This window comes from Erpetoichthys calabaricus, chromosome 2, assembly GCF_900747795.2.
Source record: "Erpetoichthys calabaricus chromosome 2, fErpCal1.3, whole genome shotgun sequence".
Lineage (NCBI taxonomy): Eukaryota > Metazoa > Chordata > Cladistia > Polypteriformes > Polypteridae > Erpetoichthys > Erpetoichthys calabaricus.
Genome location: NC_041395.2, coordinates 260,869,777 through 260,884,549, shown reverse-complemented (window position 1 = coordinate 260,884,549; position 14,773 = coordinate 260,869,777). Strand labels below are relative to the sequence as shown.

Here is a 14,773-nt window from a genome sequence, read left to right as displayed (position 1 = left end):
TCATAAGTTAAGACGGTCAGGAGGCTTCCTGCTTCTGAGAGGGTTACGTCGTACAGCTGAGGTATGTTCATCCCCTAAGGCAACCTCAGGTAACCTTGGCACGACAGCATCGGCAGGAATTGAAACAGGAGAGTCAGGTGGTATTCCTGGCTGGCTTTGGATCAACTCACTAAAACTAGGTTCCTCAGACGTTTCTGTGCTACCGGCTTCTTCAACAGGTATAGAGGGTAACAGCTGTTCAACATGTCGTCTCCATGTCTGGTGGTCTCGTGTGCATACCTTATAAGAGACAGGTCCAGTCTTTTGAAGAATGGTTGCTGGTACCCATTTCTCAGTGGTGGAATAGTTACGAGCAAGGACAGCATCTCCACTGAAAAAACTCACGATCTTTAGCCCGCTTGGCACGTTGTTTTACTTGATCGTGCTGCTTATCATAAACTCTCATTTGAGTGGTAGCTGGTCTCAACAAATCAAGACGTGTTCTCAGCTGCCTTTTTAGGAACAGATCAGCTGGTGACATACCTGTTGTGGCATGGGGTGTGTTACGATATTTAAGAAGAAAGGTATAAAGACGTTGTTTGAATGGTGCTTCACTTTTGGATGCTTTAAGAGCATGTTTAAGGGTTTGCACCATTCTTTCAGCCAGGCCATTAGTTGAAGGATGATAAGGGCTGGATAGGAGATGTTTAATACCATTACCTTTTAGGAATTCTTCCATTTCTTGGGATACAAAAGAAGGCCCATTATCCGTCACGATCTGCTCTGGCAGTCCAAAACGTGCAAACATCTCTCTTAAGGTTTGGATTGTCTTTTCTGATGTGATGTTGGGCATGACAGTGATCTCAGGCCACTTAGAATGTGCATCCACTGCGACCAGAACCATAACACCCTCTACAGGTCCTGCAAAATCTAAATGAACGCGTTGCCAAGGACTGGCAGGCCATTCCCATGGATGCAATGGTGCTGGACTTGGCATATTTCTGAGGCCTTGACATGATGAACATGAATTTGCCTTTTCCTCAATATCACGATCCAGTCCAGGCCACCAAAAATAACTCCGGGCTAGCTCTTTCATTCGGACTATACCACAGTGTCCAAGATGTAACTCATCCAGAATGGGTTTCCTCAACCTTTGTGGTATAATTACTCGCATGCCCCACATGAGGCATCCTGCTGTCACAGATAGCTCCTTTCCCCGTGAAAGGTAAGGCTGAACATCAGGCAGTGCATTAAGGGTGCTAAGGTCCTGACCTTTAAGAATGCAGGTGAGTAGTTTTGACAGTGTATAATCACCCTTGGTTTCTTGCTTAATCTGGTGGGCAGTGATAGGTGCATTTTCCACCATCTTAAAGTAAAAAATCTTTTGCCCTTGTTCTCTGGGTTGGTCAGGTAGGGGAAGTCTTGACAAACCATCTGCATTTCCATGTGCCTCCGAACGCCTGTATTTGATCTCATAATTGTGAGCCCCAAGAAGCAATGCCCAGCGCTGCAGTCTGCTTGCTGCCATAGATGGTACACCAGTGTGTGAGCCAAAAATAGACGTGAGAGGTCTGTGGTCTGTTAGCAGGGTAAATTTTCGACCAAAGAGGTAAGTGTGGAATTTTTTTATTCCAAAAATGATGCTTAAAGCCTCTTTTCAATTTGAGGATATTTTGTTTCAGTTTTACTCAATGTTCTTGACGCAAATGCAATTGGTCGCTCCTCACCTGTTGACATAATATGCGACACCACAGCCCCAACACCGTAAGGGGATGCATCGCAAGCTAACTGAATTGGTAAGGATGGGTCAAAATGTGTTAAAACTCTTTTATCAGCCAGCGCGGCCTTGGTTTTGCTAAATGTCGTTTCACACTCCTGTGACCATTTCCAGGGTCTACTCTCACACAGCAACTCATGGAGTGGTTTCAACAACGTTGCTAGCTGTGGAATGAAACGCCCATAATAGTTCACGAGACCCAAGAATGATCTCAGTTGGCTGACATTGCTTGGAGCAGGGGCATCTACTATTGCCTTCACTTTTGAAGGAGCTGTGTGCAACCCCTCAGAATCAATAACATGTCCTAGGTACTCCACAGACATTTTGAAAAAGTCACATTTCTCCTTGTTTACACGCAGCCCATACTTTTCTAGCCTGCTTAAGGTTTTATCCAGATTGGCCATGTGCTCCTTGTCATCTCGCCCTGTGACCAGGATGTCATCCAGGTAACACTGTACCCCTGGTAATTCACTAAGGATCTGATCCATGGCACGCTGAAATAACGCTGGTGCTGAAGTAATTCCAAAGGGTAAACGACAATAACGGTACAGCCCTTTATGTGTTGTTATGGTGAGGTACTTTGTGAGTCCTCATCTACATGCATTTGCAAGTATGCTTGGCTGAGGTCTATTTTACTAAATTTGTTTCCCCCAGCTAATCCAGCAAAAATATCTTCAATCACAGGAAGGGGGTATTGCTCAGCTATGAGTACAGGGTTAACTGTTACCTTAAAGTCCCCACATAATCGTACAGATCCATCAGACTTGACCACCGGAACCACAGGTGTGGCCCACTCAGAATGAGAAACAGGGTCTAGGACTCCTAGTTTGACAAGCCGGTCAATGTCCGCCTCCACCTTACGTCTTAAAGCGTAAGGAACACTCCTTGCCTTTAAAAATCTTGGCTGACAATTTTGTTGCACCCGGAGTGTCACTTTAATCCCTGTTATACTCCCCAGTTCCTCTTGGAATACAGCTTGGTGCTTCTCAGGACCAAATTCAACTCGGACTGTTCAACAGACACAGCATTCACTTTGGTCCAATCCAACTGTACTTTTTCTAGCCACGATCTGCCCATCAGAGCTGGATAATCACCTTTTACAATATATACAGTCAATTTGGTTCTTTGCCCATTTAGTTCAACCTGAACCTTTGTTTTACCCAACATAGGCACACTCTCCCCAGTGTATGTCTTTATTATGATCTTAGGGTGTTTCAGTGGAAGGTGATTTAATTTTTTCTTAAACAGTTTCTCTGATATTAGGGAGACCGCTGCTCCAGTATCCACCTCCATCTTCACAGGGTGCCCTTCCAGCATGGCAGTAATAGTATATGCTGCTGAGCCTCTTTTTTTATTCAGTGTTTTAATTAGTAGCTCAGCCTCAGAATTAGTCTCACTGTCAGTTTTATTTTCTTTCTGTACCACGTGCAAATTTTTCTTTTTATAAGACCAGGATGCCTTTTTATCTTTCCCTGTTTCCCCCTTGTCTGTGCCTTCCTTTCTCTTTGCTCTACATGCACGCTCCACGTGCCCTTTTTTTTTTACAGCTACGGCATGAGTTCTTTTGCCCAGCAATTCGCTGGATGGTGATCCATCTTTCCACATCTGTAACACTGTTTGGTGCCCCCTGTTTGTTTGTTTGAGTCTGCTTGCACTCTGTGTACTCTAGCAGCTGCCCCTAACTGCTGTGCTTCTTTAGCAGCCAGCTCCATAGACACGGCTACCTCAATCGCTTTCTGCAATGTGAGGTTGGCCTCAGTGAGTAACCGCTTCTGAAGGCCCTCACTTCTCAATCCGCACACTAGCCTGTCCCTTAAGGCGTCATCCAAATTAGCACCAAATTCACAATATTCTGTAAGTTTCTTGAGTACCGCTACATATTGAGCAACAGACTCGCCTTCTTCCTGGTTCCGTTTGTGAAATCTAAATCTTTCAGCTATTAATAACGGCTTAGGCGAAAAATGTGAGTCCAGAATCTTTGCAATATCATCAAATGACTTGTCACCGGGTTTTCCTGGCCGTACCAAACTTCTCAGTAGACTAAATGTCTTTGCCCCGATAACGCTAAGAAATGTCGGCACTTTCAAGTCATCGTCAATGGCGTTGGCTTTCACAAAAAAACTCAAATCGCTCTGTATAATCGCCCCATTGCTCAACTGAATCATCGAATGGCCCGAAATGTCCCGTTATCATTGCCATTTTATCCCTTGTGCTTATCTTCAGTGAATGACTAAGAAACGTTACCACAGAAATAGAAAAAAAAACGCAGCTTTTCTCTTTCCTCTCCAGCGGGAAAAAAAAAAACTTACTTTACATGTTGCGTAGCCATAGCGGTGCACTTTTAAATCCGTCGCATCCTCGTCGCCAGTGTTATATCTATGGACAATAATATTGTACCAATAAAAAGGAAGAAGACGGAGACAGGTTCAAGGTAATAAACTTTAACAGGTCCTTTTTTTAGATTATACGTTGCACAGTCTTATATTTTATGTCACTTCCTTTAAGCTCCCCAATACCCATAATTCCTTCCTATCAGACTACGGACCATAAGACGCACCGGACCATAAGACGCACCAGTTTTTTAGAGAAGGGAAATGAAGAAAAAAAAGATTCTGATGTCTTAAAACATTTTTATGTGCATTAAAACCCAACATCACAGTCATAAACACATGTAATCAACCCTGTAAAGTGAACAGCAGCATTTAGAACCATTATTAACAAATACAGTCAGCAAAAGACAAAATTACTGTAAAACACAATAACGAGAGACTTCAGTAATAAAATAGAATAAAGTTGAACAGTTACGCTCTTTTAGGTTCTGCTTGTTTTATGAGAACCCCAAGAACTCCTCATCGCTAGAGTCAGAATCTAGAAAGCTCAGATCCTCACAATCACTAACAGGACTTTCGTCACTACTGGTGCTGGTACCGGTATTTTCATATAACATATCATCTTCAGTCCCATCTAAGGCATTGCTGATGCCACATTTTTTGAAGGAATGTACAATGATCTCATCCTTAACTGAGTCCCATGAGGTTTTCACCCACTCACAAACTTGGGTAATAGTGGGCCTTTTCATTCTTCCAGTAGGTGTAAGATCATGATTACCAGCAGCCATCCATTTGTTCCACTCTTCCCTCATAAACACTTTAAATGGTTTGTTGATGGACACGTCCAGAGGTTGCAGCTGGCTGGTAAGACCACCGGGAATTACAGCTAAATGAGTTTTGACTTCTTTAAAGTTCTTTTTTGTAGTGTCAGTGATATGTGCTCTGAACTGGTCAAGCACTAACAAGGATGGTTTTTTTAAAAGCCCACCAGGACGTTTGGACCATACTTTTTCAATCCAGAGCCTCATTCCCTTTTCGTCCATCCATCCTTTGTCATGGACATGCACCACGACTCCGCGAGGAATTGCTTCTTTTGGAAAAGTTTTCCTTTTGAAGATGAGCATTGGTGGCAATTTAGTACCATCTGCACAGCAGGACAACACAAGAGTGTAATGGGTTTTCTCATGCCCTGAGGTTTTAACGGTTATAGTTTTTGCTCCTTTGTGGTCTACTGTTCTATTGGATGGTACATCAAAAGTAAGCGGGACTTCATCCATATTTCCAATCTGGCTTAGTTCAAATTGATTCTTCTTTCTGGCATCAATGACGAATTTGTGAAAAGACAAAATCTTTTCTTCGTATTCGTTGGGCATTTTTTGAGAAATTTTTGTTTTGGTGCGCATAGCAAGGCCAGATCGCTTCATGAATCTGTAGCACCATGATGGTGAGCCAGTGAAATCTTGAATTCCTTTTTCTACAGCAATGAGTCTGACTTTATTCATGATCATTTTTGTGGAGACTGAGAAGCCATTTTCACGGTGATGTGTGATCCACTCCTTTATGTCCACCTCCAACTCTGGCCACTTTGCAGCATGCCCACGTAAAGTGTGCTTACTTTTGTCCAACTTTTGCAGCTGATCCTCCTGTTTCCGCCACTCTCTAATCATCTTTTCAGAGGGAGGTGGTCCAAAGTGTCTCTCTGCTGCTCTGTTGCCATGTTCCTTGGCATATTTTATAACTTCCAGTTTGAAACCAACTTTATATGTGCATCTCTTCTGCTTGGACATCTTAGTGAGGAGGTGGTACTGGTACAGTATTTCTGCAAAACCTTCAAAATCGTAATTAAAGAACTGTCAGTAATACCAATACGGTGTCTTTTTAATTCCCCCCCCCCCCCCCATATTCCATCAGGTGCTCTCATATCCCCCCTCATTCCATCCAGTGCTCTCATATCTCCCCCCCCCCCCACACACACACATTTTATTACTATCAGGCCTAAACACTGTTACCAGTATAGTGGGGGGCAAGCTGTACCGTAGTTCACAATATTGCCCGTATACTGTATGCAGAGACTTTCTGTGATTTACCATAGCGGTAACATTTACGGTACTGTCCCACAGTGTAAAACACTTTCCAGCCTCTCACAAGGCTAAAAGCTGTCAGCAAAGTTCAGTGTTATTTGCCATGATATGTATGGTCATTTTGTTCCAGGCTCAGGCTGACTGAGACTGTGACAGTCTGTCATTACTAGTTCTGAATTTGTCTCAGTTGTATTTTTAATTGTATTAGGGTTTCTATTTATGCATATTCAGTTGTATTTTTAATTGTATTAGGGTTTCTATTTGTATGCATATTCTTGCGCTTTTACCTTCACTCAGTCATTTCACTTGTCATTTACCTCTATTCGTATTTCACTGGTGTGTGCGGTGGTGGCGCTCGACTCGCAACTCCTGTCCTGCCTCAGCTGGTTTCCCCCACTTCCGGGATTGGAACCAGCGTGAGGCGCACACGTGTTCTCACAGGAGGGAGGTCACATGTGCGCCTCACGCTGGTTCTGATCCCGGAAGTGGGCGGACACCAGCTGAGGCGGATGGGAATCGATGAATGATGATGCATGCAGACTGCAGGATCAAGGAAGGGACCGTCACCGTACACTACACTGTACCAGTTAGAGTCCAGTCCCCTGACTCCAGTGAGCGGTGCGGGCGGGGGCGGGAATGGAGCATTGCAGCCAGCAGGAATGATCATGGAAGCAGGTACGGTACTACTACTACCACGTCTGTACCAGGGCAGCAGCAGCGCCTGACTCCAGTGAGCGGTGCGGGCGGGGGCGGGAATGGAGCATTGCAGCCAGCAGGAATGATCATGGAAGCAGGTACGGTACTACTACTACCACGTCTGTACCAGGGCAGCAGCAGCGCCTGACTCCAGTGAGCGGTGCGGGCGGGGGCGGGAATGGAGCATTGCAGCCAGCAGGAATGATCATGGAAGCAGGTACGGTACTACTACTACCACGTTTGTACCAGGGCAGCAGCAGCGCCTGACTCCAGTGAGCGGTGCGGGCGGGGGCGGGAATGGAGCATTGCAGCCAGCAGGAATGATCATGGAAGCAGGTACGGTACTACTACTACCACGTCTGTACCAGGGCAGCAGCAGCGCCTGACTCCAGTGAGCGGGGCGGGCGGCCGCGGCGGGAATGGAGCACAGAGCCGGGCAAGTTGAAAATTTTTTTTTTACAGCACATGTTTAGGCTATATTCGGACCATAAGACGCAGGGACTTTTTCCCCCCAATTCTGGGGGGAAAAAAGTGCGTCTTATGGTCCGAAAAATACGGTACTACAACTCTTAACTGTTAATTTGGGGAATGAACTGATCCCAGCTTTCAGCTCTCATCAGTCCATTATTCCTGGCGGTATCACAGCAAAGACGAGAATTATAAGGCATCCTGGCTGGGTAATGTCTGTAACCAGGCCGTCCTTCCATTATGGCTTCCTGGCCAGGCAAGAAATCCTTCTCCATCCTGGCTGGAATGCCCATATGTCCTCCTGGGCACTTATAATATACTGTATATACTTAAACCTTTTTTTTTTCAAGTTAAAATTAGTTTTTTTCAATCCTTTTTTTGTATTGCTTGTGCAAGGTTGTAGCAGTTTTTGAGAGAAAATGTAATTAGAAGATGGCATATGGAAGTTAGAATTCACATAGGGGTTATAAGCAGGGATTTTAATAACAAAGCTCAAGATGTGTGGTCAAAATTGTGGTTAGAGAACAGAACAATAAAGGATACACATAACCAGAGCCACAATACACAAAGGCAAAAAAAAATTTTTTACTATTAAATAAAAAAAATCAACTATTTAAAATGATGTAATTTTTTTGCTTTTCTTACACAAATTCAAATCTTGGATTGTTAGGTACGTATGATGTCAGCTTTATAAAATGATGACCTCACATCACATGACCACCAGGAACTGCCTTCCAGCAACAGGGTCTCTCATCTTAGAAACCAGTCTCCAACATACTGGCGCCCATAAGGAAAGTAAAACAGCATTGCGGGAGAACATGAATCATTTTTAATCATGTTAAAAACACAAGGAAGAAAGGATGAGATAGATCTCTCAGCCTCAGAGACCCAGAAAACCATACGCAAAATAATTTTCCAGGCCAAGGAACAGTTGGAAAAGATTAAACGTACTGTATAAGCCACATCATAACAGGTATATATTAATTTACCTTAGGAAAACTGTATTTTTATGTGAAACGATTTTTATACATTTTTAAAAATATTGCAGCTGTTGTGTTTTAAAATGGGATAGTGTTGCAAATGTGATAAAAACGTCTTAAAACCTATTAAAACGTCCATATTCAAGCAAAAAAATTGTTCTTGACTATCGATTCCTATCTTAAGATTTATTTTTTATCTTTTATTTTTGTATTATTTTATGATGTTCTACTGCATTGAATGGAATATGTGTATTGTCACGTATGTGCGCCTGGGGATCATCTTACTAACTGCCAAGGTAAGCCATACCACTCTGGCACAAGAAGGAAAGCTCATGCTGACTGTTGCTTCTTTTCCACCCACAGTTCCAAGAAGCCACTGAGAAAGGGCAACTGACAGAACTGGCCCTGAACTTTCTCACTGGTGCTCTATAAAACTAACTAGTCTGCGATGGATGGCATCTGCTGTTGGAACCAGGACCCGACCTGGAGCAGACTCCATTGAGTTGTTATAGTTTCTATTTCATTGGAAGCAATTCTGTTTATTGTGTGGAAATGCCATCTTTTGTTGGGGCCATCACACCCAATTTTTTTCCTTTTATTTTATTAAATGGGAACACCCTGTAGGTGTCCCAACATAAACAAGTGACTCTTCCAAATCTATTCTTCAGTCACAGTATGCATCACCTTATGTGTGTTTGATCAATACAGTCTCTGCTTGGCTTGTTGAGAAACAGAGCAGTTTGCATTGTGTACAATGAAGTTCTTATTGCTGTAGTCTGTTACATATGTACTTTGAGGCATATTTGCTTTGAATTGAAAATGTGGGTTTTATTTATATGTTAATTACACATTTCCGCCAGGGAACTGATGGAAACTATAAAAAATTGACTGTTTTCATGTTATTTGCATGCCCCAGATACTCATATTTTCAAACCAATGTTAGGAGAATTACAGTATAATGCAACATTAAACAGCATCAGACACGTTCATGGTTTCATACTATTTTACTTCCTTATTTACATGAAATCTCCACCCAAAATGGTAAGCAGGAATGTATGCTTACCTCAGGAAAAATAGTGGCAATGGCATCTGGTAAACTGTATTCTGTTCAACTTCCTTTTGTTTTCATCAACATACCTCAGAAACGCAGAAAGCACGTTTTCTGAAACTGAACAAATTATTAATTAAAGGTGGACATATTCAGTAGATTTTTAGTTATCTGTTACCACATTTACACTGATATCACATAGATTCAAGAACAAGCATGGAATTTTTTAAATGCATTAAAAAATATGTCACTTAAGAACACAGTTTTCCATGTCAAATTAATATATGCTACGACAAAGAAAAAAACAACTGTGACTTGAAAAATTCCAAACTTATCCTTTAAATCTCAAACTCACTTTTTGGTCCATTTGAACATGCAATTTCAGAACATATACTACGCTTATTAAACTTGTGAAATTTGCAAATGACACTAAAATTGAAGGCATAGCAGATACTGAGGAAGCAGCAGAAGCAATTCAAGAGGAACTGAACATTTTAAAAAGTTGGGCAAATACTTGAAAATTAAGTTTAATATGGAAAAGTGTAAAGTGCTACAAGCAAGCAGTGGATTTTTACCTATAAAGACAAGGAGGGTGATGACCTACAGGATGCAACTTTTAAAAAAGATTTAGGGGTTTATGTTGATAGAATATTCAACATTCTCATCGTCTGTGCAATGTAGGCAAAAGTAAATAAAAAGGCAAATTAAATGTTAGGTTACAGTGGTGTGAAAAACTATTTGCCCCCTTCCTGATTTCTTATTCTTTTGCATGTTTGTCACACAAAATGTTTCTGATCATCAAACACATTTAACCATTAGTCAAATATAACACAAGTAAACACAAAATGCAGTTTTTAAATGATGGTTTTTATTATTTAGGGAGAAAAAAAATCCAAACCTACATGGCCCTGTGTGAAAAAGTAATTGCCCCCTTGTTAAAAAATAACCTAACTGTGGTGTATCACACCTGAGTTCAATTTCCGTAGCCACCCCCAGGCCTGATTACTGCCACACCTGTTTCAATCAAGAAATCACTTAAATAGGAGCTGCCTGACACAGAGAAGTAGACCAAAAGCACCTCAAAAGCTAGACATCATGCCAAGATCCAAAGAAATTCAGGAACAAATGAGAACAGAAGTAATTGAGATCTATCAGTCTGGTAAAGGTTATAAAGCCATTTCTAAAGCTTTGGGACTCCAGTGAACCACAGTGAGAGCCATTATCCACAAATGGCAAAAACATGGAACAGTGGTGAACCTTCCCAGGAGTGGCCGGCCGACCACAATTACCCCAAGAGCGCAGAGACGACTCATCCGAGAGGTCACAAAAGACCCCAGGACAACGTCTAAAGAACTGCAGGCCTCACTTGCCTCAATTAAGGTCAGTGTTCACGACTCCACCATAAGAAAGAGACTGGGCAAAAACGGCCTGCATGGCAGATGTCCAAGACGCAAACCACTGTTAAGCAAAAAGAACATTAGGGCTCGTCTCAATTTTGCTAAGAAACATCGCAATGATTGCCAAGACTTTTGGGAAAATACCTTGTGGACTGATGAGACAAAAGTTGAACTTTTTGGAAGGCAAATGTCCCGTTACATCTGGCGTAAAAGGAACACAGCATTTCAGAAAAAGAACATCATACCAACAGTAAAATATGGTGGTGGTAGTGTGATGGTCTGGGGCTGTTTTGCTGCTTCAGGACCTGGAAGGCTTGCTGTGATAGATGGAACCATGAATTCTACTGTCTACCAAAAAAATCCTGAAGGAGAATGTCCGGCCATCTGTTCGTCAACTCAAGCTGAAGCGATCTTGGGTGCTGCAACAGGACAATGACCCAAAACACACCAGCAAATCCACCTCTGAATGGCTGAAGAAAAACAAAATGAAGACTTTGGAGTGGCCTAGTCAAAGTCCTGACCTGAATCCAATTGAGATGCTATGGCATGACCTTAAAAAGGCGGTTCATGCTAGAAAACCCTCAAATAAAGCTGAATTACAACAATTTTGCAAAGATGAGTGGGCCAAAATTCCTCCAGAGCGCTGTAATAGACTCATTGCAAGTTATCGCAAACGCTTGATTGCAGTTATTGCTGCTAAGGGTGGCCCAACCAGTTATTAGGTTCAGGGGGCAATTACTTTTTCACACAGGGCCATGTAGGTTTGGATTTTTTTTTCTCCCTAAATAATAAAAACCACCATTTACAAACTGCATTTTGTGTTTACTTGTGTTATATTTGACTAATGGTTAAATGTGTTTGATGATCAGAAACATTTTGTGTGACAAACATGCAAAAGAATAAGAAATCAGGAAGGGGGCAAATAGTTTTTCACACCACTGTATATTCTAAAAACTGTTGAATATTAAAAAATGATGTTTTGCTCTGTATAATGTGCTACTGAAACTTTATCTATAGTACAGGAGTGGTTCTCAGAGTGTTTTGGACTGAGGACCACTTTGTCAAAGTCAAAGAATTGGAGGACCACCTATGGTAAACATTACCAGAAATGAACATATAAATTTCAAATGGTGGGCTCATTTTAATAACATACACAAAGACAGGAAAACTCAAAATATAAAAGAGTTTGACAGAATACCCCACCATCTTTAAGAAACTGCCTTCATATATTGATGGCCAGCTGTTATGTTTTCACAGTCATTCTCTTCCTCATTCTCTCTTGATTTAGGAATCATGCTCCATATGCCCCAATGGGACCTTTTTTTACTGTCACTTACTGACCTCTTTCCAGATGTGTACCTTTCTACAGATAATGTTCAGTAACCAAGTATGTAGACTACACTATATCAAGAGTCTCCATGCCTACCTTTGAATTGTAATGATTTAGGGTTTTCCTCTAAATTTTTTTTTATCATTTTAGTCTTCTGAAATTTAATGTCTGTATTCAATGACAGAATACTTCTGCAAGTTTGTGACTGTGCCTAATAAGTTCTAGGCTGAGATGCCTTCAGACTACAACCAGATTTATCTCAATTGCTGTATCTAGACATTGCAAGTCTTATATTCTTATCTTTTCATCACTCCTCAAAACTAACCTCCCATCCAACATTCTTCAGCTTTAGCCAGAACCATCCTGGCAGCATTAAGCACAAGGCAGGGACCAATCCTGTTTAGGACATCAGTCTGACAAAAGGAAATTTTTACTCATATGGGGCCAATTTAGAGTGCCAGTTAGCCTACCAGACACATCTTTGAAATTGAGGAGAAAAACCCAGACAGCCACTGGGCTGGGACTCAAACCCAGGAGCCTGGAGTTTTGATATACACAATGTATATCTACACTCAGCAGCCACTTTATCAAGGAACACCTGCTCATTTAAACAAATTGTGTGGATGCCCCTCCATAGGCATAGTATGTAGACATGCTGAAGCTGCTTAGTTGTTGTTTTTGCAACCAAACACAAGAATGGATAAGATGTGTGATGTACGGAATTTTGACCATGGTGGGTTTGTTGGTACAAGACATTGGTGGTTCCAGTGGTTTCAAAAACAGTCACTTCCTTAGCATTTTCACATACTACACATAGTAGAATTTAATGAAAATGGTGAAAATAACGAAAAAACATTTTATGAGTGGTAGCTTTATGAGTGAAAACATCCTTTTCACCCATAGAATGGTCAGATTGGTTCAGGCAAGCAGAAAGGTCACAACTACTCAACTAAGTGTTTCTTATCAGTGGTGTGAAGAACAGCATCACTGTATTCACTCTAAAGTAGATGGGCTACAGCATCAGAAGACCATGCTGAATTCTCCTTTCAGCCTAGAACAGGAACTTCAGAACACAGGTGACGTGTGACCACAAAAACCAACATTTGAAGACTGGAAAAAATACCCTGCTCTAACAATTCTTCATTTTTACTACAACATGAAGATGGTAGGATCCATCCTTCCTTGTATCAATAATGCGCCAAGAGTGATAGTGTGATGGTGTGGAGAATGCATTTTTGCATGCATTAGGCCTCTTTGTATCAGATGAGTGACATTCGAACACTGCAGCATACCAAAGCATAGCTGTTAACCATGAATATCCCTGTATTACCACAGTCCAACCTTTTTCAAATTAATACGTCCAGCAGGATAATGTATCATGTCACAAATCACACATCATCTCAAGCTTGTCTCATAAAAATAACAATAATTTCAATTTGCTCCAGTGGTCTGTACAGTCCCCACATCTGTATCCAAATAGCTTCTTCAGGATAAAGTGTGATGGGAGGTTTGCAGCCTGCCAAAGAGCCACAGATATTGCTTCATGCTAAGGACTCAGCATGGATTAAAATCTCCAAATAATGTTTCCAGCCCCCATTGAATCCATGTTCAAGGTTCAAGGTTCAAGGTTGCTTTATTTAGTCATGTTTACACAAGAAAACATGTAATTTGCCTTCTCAGTTCCAACTCATAACAAGACAGAAAGAAATGAAACAAAACAAATAGTGACAAGACAGGTTAAGGTAATGTAGTTTGATAGTGCATATTTACACAAAAATTGTTACAGCATACATATCAAAACTTAATCATTTTCTCCGATATTCTTTATTAAAAAGTCATATGGCACTAGGAAGAAAGGAATTTCTGGAGCGACTTGTGTGGGTTTTCAAAGCGACTGTCCTTCCTGATTTACTGAAGTTAAGTTCTACATGTAATGGATGTCTATCATCAGTTGAGATTATTTCTAGTTTCTTTAGCTTTGTCCTCTGACACACACTTGCCAGCTCATCTACATCAGTCTCAATAACTTTAGCTGCATGCTTAGTAATCTGCTGGAGCTTTTTTAAATTTTGGTTTGTTAGACCACTATACTAGGCAATGAAACTGAAAGTGATAACAGACTGGATCATACTGTGATAAAAGGACAACATGAGGTCCTTGTCTACTTTAAATAGTTTGAGTTTACAGTGGAGAAATAAATGCTGGTTGCATTTAGTGATTTTTTTTTGTATTTGCATTTCTGTTAAGATTGTTATCTAAGTTAGTTCCTAAGTATTCAGGCTGTTCTTAAAGTAATAAGGAGCGCTATCCAGTACTGGACTGATGGACCTAATAAAGTGTCCACTCAGTGTAATGGTGTATATGCGTTATTCATTTATATTGGTTCATTTTAATGACACGTGAGTAACCTACACATTAAAGCCTTACCATTTTCCATATGCATTGTTCTATTATGTACCATTTCCACATTAACCTTTCCATTTCAAAGTACGTAAGAATAAGATGAGATAACAGTCTATATAATCCCTGTCCTTCCTCAAGAGATTATGTGATAATTATGTTATGTACATTAGTAATTCTTAGAAGGACAGGCAGTTAGAAGGAGTATAACTTATCAATCAGGTAGAAAGACAGAGAATCAAACTAGTAATTTATTTATTTAATTATGAATTCATGTCATAGAATTT

At 41.1% G+C, this 14,773-nt stretch overlaps 1 pseudogene; it reads right to left on the bottom strand.

Moving 5' to 3' along the window:
- On the bottom strand, nucleotides 1–3,049 carry LOC114645584 (uncharacterized protein K02A2.6-like; annotated as a pseudogene).
- Nucleotides 3,050–14,773: the final 11,724 nt, after the last annotated feature.